The sequence below is a fragment of the Corvus brachyrhynchos genome, unplaced genomic scaffold (assembly GCF_000691975.1).
Source record: "Corvus brachyrhynchos isolate BGI_N302 unplaced genomic scaffold, ASM69197v1 scaffold523, whole genome shotgun sequence".
Classification (NCBI taxonomy): domain Eukaryota; kingdom Metazoa; phylum Chordata; class Aves; order Passeriformes; family Corvidae; genus Corvus; species Corvus brachyrhynchos.
The window spans coordinates 1138886-1144660 of NW_008237265.1; the positions used below are offsets into that span (position 1 = coordinate 1138886).

At 42.5% G+C, this 5775-nt stretch overlaps 1 protein-coding gene across 1 annotated transcript in view; it reads left to right on the forward strand.

Annotated features, from left to right (window-relative positions):
* The window catches only part of DUSP16 (dual specificity phosphatase 16), a 48388-nt gene that overhangs the window by 1711 nt on the left and 40902 nt on the right, over positions 1-5775 (forward strand). The window lies entirely within an intron of this gene.

Below are 5775 nucleotides of genomic sequence, written 5' to 3' on the forward strand. Positions count from 1 at the left end.
CCTGCTTGGGGCATCAGTAGTCTAGAGGTGGATTTTGCAAGTTTGTCTGTGTCTGAAACTCCTGGTAATCTAATTGCTGGGTTCAGACAGGGAACTTGCTCCTTAGAAAAAGCTTTCTCGTGGATAGACCTGAATGCATTTGAATGTCTGAAAAACGCAAGGGTTGGGTGGAGTACCATGGGAATTGCCTTTAGCCTTGCTGGGTGGATATACAGCCTGTGAAAAGCCTCAAGAGGATTTGACCTTAAAAATACTAAAAGAAGGCACCCATATTTAAATTCTTAGTCTGGTCCTCCGTGATCATTTATCCCTAAAAAGAAACGTGAGTTCTAAGTCAGTAAATCTTTTACTTGATGTCAGTTGTTCACCAAAAGAACGTTGGATATGACTGATTTTTTCAAGCTAGACATCTTAAAAGATACTTACCTAGGCTATTCATTGCCCTGTCTGGGAGCCACTGCTTTAAGTCATAGGTGTTACATGCAGTTGTAGGTGCCAAGTGTAGGGGAGCAGGCCATTTTACTGCACATCTCTATCTTTGTGGAATTGAGATAGGGTGAGTGTTTTTTCAGATCTTCTTGGAGCTGGTGAACTTTGTCTGTTTATTCCTTTTGGAAGAAAGACCTCAAATGCTTTTAAGTAGCTCATGCAGAAAAGAATCATGCTTTTTCTGTGGTTACAAGCTCAGGTGCTGGTAGTAAAGGTATTTTCATGGGCAGGCAGAGAGGGAAGCTTATGTTCCTGGGTAGATCTGTACTACTTAAATTGCTATCTGGAGCAGGGCAGTTTCCCTTGGGAGTCCTTTTCTTGTTTGTGAGCAAGAGACAATTTCTTCCCTGCTGCTTTCTTCATACCAGTCTACCTGAAAGCAGAGTAGCTTTGGCTCTAAAGCTGTCATTAAGCTTCCTAAGAATACTTTTATTAATTGTAATTGTCTGCACAGTTTGACAAGATTAGCAAAGCATGGAGAGTACTTGCTACTGTTATTTTTTTCTTTTAATGACAAAGTTCTTTGGATTTGGCACAGTCTGTCTGCTGCAAACTCCTGAAGTACAAACAGTGAGGGCTTGGCAAGCAGTACAGCACTGGCAGGAGGATGTTTGGGGCAAGGACTCGTAGCCAAGCTCTTACCTTTTTGCATAAGATTTTCTTTAACGGGGATGCAAAGGAGATGGGATTGCGGTTAAATAATTTCTCCTTGATTGAGTGAACAGCCCCGAGGAAGGCGCTCATGTAATGAGCGTCCCTATTGTGCTGTGTAAGAACAAGGGTGCTGTGCTGAGACTGTGAGCAGTCATCACACTGGGGCTGGCTCATACCTGACTACAGATCTGTGCTGAAAGGCACTATTAACTTGAATTTTACCTCAAACACACCAAAAATCCATGGCAGTCCAGCATATGGGACAATACTGTACTTCAGACTGTGCAGTGGGACTTCGGACCTTCATGCCCAGGAACCAGGCACCATCCATTTGTACCAGTGGAATGGGAATTCTGTGTGGCCAAGTTCCCCTTCCCCATCCAAGCAGTGCATACTTTGTGTAAAGCCAAAGATGTATCACGTCCTGGGGATTACTGTACATTTTATGGATTACTATCTGGTGGCTGGGTTCATCTTCTTGGAGCACTAGGGTATTTTTCCTCACCTTCAGTTATTCCAGCATACTTCTCACTCAATTCCGTACACTGCCTCTGCTATCTGCAGCAACCTATTTGTGCTGGTGGCAAGTTTATTTTCCATTCCTTACACTCTTTGTGTATCTGAGCAGGAGTAATAACACAAGCTTAGAGATCTCTGCTTTGTCCAGTGTTTGGTCCTGTAATTGCACACAGCAGCAATTGCTGAACAAATCATTCAGGATGTGGCACTCTGGGACAGTGCAGCCTAGTCCATATGCCCTACACTGTGGATTGCTATGGAGGAAGGGTTTAGCTTGGGTATGGAAAGCTCTGTAGCTGTGCCATGAGGTGAGCCTGCACAAATAAGCCCTCCTTTCTATCAGGCAGGCTTGAGCACCACACTGGTGGTTTGGCTCAGAGGTAACTCATGAGTCTTAGATTTAAGCATCTCCCCTGCACTCTGTCCCTGCACTGAAGCATGCATGGAATATCAGAATAATTTAGCTGCCAAAAGCATTAAAAAAACCCCCAAAACCTGCAGCCTCTTGCTTTTTACTAAAATTCATGGATATGGCCTCAAGCATACCTTTGATGCCAGGTGGTCTCCCTGCCAAACCTAAAGCTGGTTCTCGGTAAGGTCTTATGTGGTTATGCTTTCAATAGAATGCCAGAAAGCTAAACCTTGGCAAGACTGTGCTTTAAGCTGATAGTGAGAACAAGTTTAGGAAGAATGTTTTAGTCCTGGATAGGCATTGTAGCCACAGGTAGCCTAGATATATTTGCTTCTAGAGCTAAGTCACAAGTTTTAATTATTTTGCTTCTTCCAAGGTAGTCTAATCTAAATTAAAACTTCGATATTCTAAGGAATTATTTGGATTTGTGCTTGATTTTTTTCCCATCTCCCGGGTTATGGATTACTTGCCTTTGGAAGCGCATGCCCCAGGCATTCCAGCTCTGACTCGAGCCCGGTGCTGCGGCTGCAGAGGAAGAAGCCTGAAGAGGGTGGGAGGAGCACTTCTCCTTCCCCCCTTTCCTGGTGACCTCCGCTTCTGTGCGTGCGCTCAGCTCTCTTCCTGCACATTTTGACCCGTGCTGGCATCCTATCGGAGAGGGCAATTGCAATCAGGGTTGAAGTCTTTGCTGGAAAAGATTTCTCACCTAAGTCTGCACATCTGAAATGGTTTTGGTGTTTGTTGGTAGGAATTTACTCCTTTTACTCTCTGGTTCAAAGCACCAGGATTAATCTTTTCATGCCACTGGGTGTTCCTGGGGAGAACCTAAGTGCGCACACCATTCCCGGGGGCAAACCAGCTCCAGCTAACATTTCTTTGCAATTCAAATAAAGTTAAAAAAACAAGCAAAATGACCCCAGGTAACAAACACATCAACTACATCTCTCTCTGTCATGACTTTTTAAAGGTAAATGTGCTTAATCTCACCTGCCATCTTTGTCAAATGTGCTTAATCTCACCTGCTGCCTTTGTCACTGCTACCTAAATCAGCTTGGAACTCCAGGAAAAGAAAATTGGTTTTCCTTTAAAAGACCTAAGTTACTGTCTCTTTGTTGCATTGCAGGATGAAACTTCTAGTTCTAGAATTTTGAGAAATGCAGTACGTTTTTAGTTGTAGCTGGAAATGGTCAAAGTTTATCAGTAACCAGGAAAATACTTTAAAGGAAAGTAATTTTCCTATGGTGTTTTTGTGGGGGCTTTTGTTTGTTTGGGTGGATTTTTGTTTGTTTCATTTTTCAGGAAATACACACTTTTTTCAAACAGGCTACAAGAAGGGTTTGAAAGGAGAAAAATTTTTTCAGTTTTTAACTGACTTATTTGGAGAAGACAGGCAAGGTTTCAGGAACACAAACCTCACTTAAATCTTGAAAAAAAGCAGTGAATATAAAGCTAGGTCAAATGTCAGTTAATAGCAATAAACAACTTTATAATCCAGGGAGAAGTTTGTTTATGGGAAAAATCTACAAAAAAATCTAGTAACTTCATGATGACTCCAGGATTTTCTTGTCTTGGTATTAACTCCAAGAATTTGGGTGGGGGGAGTGTTCTTTCTTTGAGGCTATCTTTTAGGTTTCTTTCTGTCTTTTATCACATATTTCCAGTGGTGTGACTTCAGCCAGACAGTTTCCATAAGGAATATGATTCACTGTGTAATTTATTACATGCTTCGGGATGTGCTTCGGACTTCCCTTCCTGTTTGGGAGGAGGGACAGGCTGGATGTGGAGATGTTTTGGAAGCCTTGGCTGTTGCTTCTGAGTCATGGTTTGGTTCTGTTTCACTTCTGTGTATGTGAGGAAGGGCTTGTGCATTCTGGAGTTTGTGCCCTTCCTCTCCTTATCGCTTCATATTAACCTCTCTCATAAAAGATACCACCTCTCCCTGCAAGACTTGCCTTTCCTGTATCCTTGGGCACTTGCAGATGCAGCAGGAACAGTGGGGATCTGTTGGATATGCAGTTCTTGTGGGCCACATATGTATGTTTTCTTTCATAGGGTACCTGGGATTTAATGTGGTGCTGGAAATGACTGTGGGATGATGTGCCTTTTCCTGAGACAGAGCGGGATGCTTTTCTAACCGTGTTAAGGGTTCATGCAATAGCATTGGTCCATGAATATGTAATACAGGTTTGAACATACCAACATGATACTTTAAAATCCACAAAAAAAAAACCATTAAAAATGTCTGTATAAGTTGTGAAACACAACCTCATGAATGAGAGAGGGGGAGAGCCTGGGCCAGTGTTACATTTCTCACAGTGTACCCCCAAGAGAAATGCTTTACCAGCATTTACCTTCTGCTCCAGCTTAGTGTTTATGAGGTAAAGTCTCTGCAGTGGGAAATGTAGACTGTGTGCATCTTCACTGCAGTCAATGTTTAGTATAGATATTTAGTGACAGGCACAAACTTGAGTCAAATGGTGCGAATTGGGGTTGCTAAGAACAAACTTGCAGATGGCCATTTTTAAACAGTGACCTGTTTGATTTTGGGGTTTTTTTCACCTACCACTCTATTCCTATTCCTTTACTCTCACCTAAGAATTTTTGTGCCTCATCTTAAGAGGATATTCACACAAAAAGCTGATTGTGCCTGTTGGAGGGAATGTTCCCTGTCCAACCTGGCCTTGGACACTTCCAGGGATGGGGCAGCCACAGCTTCTCTGGGCAGCCTGTGCCAGGGCCTCACCACCCTCACAGGGAAGGATTTCTATTTCTTTGGAATATCTAATCTAAACCTATTCTCTTTCAGTTCGAAGCCATTCCCCCTTGTCCTATCACTACATGCCCTTGTAAAAAGCCCTTCTCTGACTTTCTTGTAGGCCCCTTTTAATTATTGAAATTATTGGGCTGAATTAGTTAAAAACACCTGTTTCCCACACCTTTTGTAGGTGGTTCTCTTCTGGATGTTGTGAGGAAGGTGAGGCCTAAAATGGTAACCTGAATATGGACACATATTCTTAAACTTCTAGTTAGTAAAGTTAGAGAAAATTTAAAAAATAGAAGAGGAAGGAAGAAAAAAAACCCAGACTGCACAGTATTTGACGGGAAGCCAGTGTAACTGCCTTGAAACTGGAGTGGCGTGCCTGAGTCAATGAAGTATGAGCTAAGAATCTGGCAGAAGCCTTTTGCACAAAGGAAGGTTGAGAGAGTCTCTCAGGAAGCCTGTGCGCTGCTAAATGTGGCATGTTTGAACATGAGACTGACATCATTGTGAGTTCATAGTAGTGAAAGAACAAAGTATCAGCCACAAATTAGACTGACCTAATTTTTAAGTCACTTATAAAAACTTAATAGCACAGTATCTTGCTTGTGCAAGCTGTTTATTTCTATCCCAACTCTGACTACTTCATTTAAACTACAAGCTAACCCTCTAAACTGTTAAAGGAGTTGTTCAGGAAGGTGTGTGTGTGTGTTTGAGGGGTGCTGCAGACTTCCTTCCTTGGCTCTTTTTCTACTCTGACCTCAATTTTCACATAAAGGAAGTGATTAAGGACCACCCATCATATACCTTTATCCTTCAGGATCAGTTTCTGGAGGTAAAAACCTCAGGACTGCTACCAAAACCCAACTCGTTCCTATTGGCTGCTCACGTGCAGACTGGAAGTCTGTCTGAGAATTACCAGAACACGTGCCAATGGTATCAG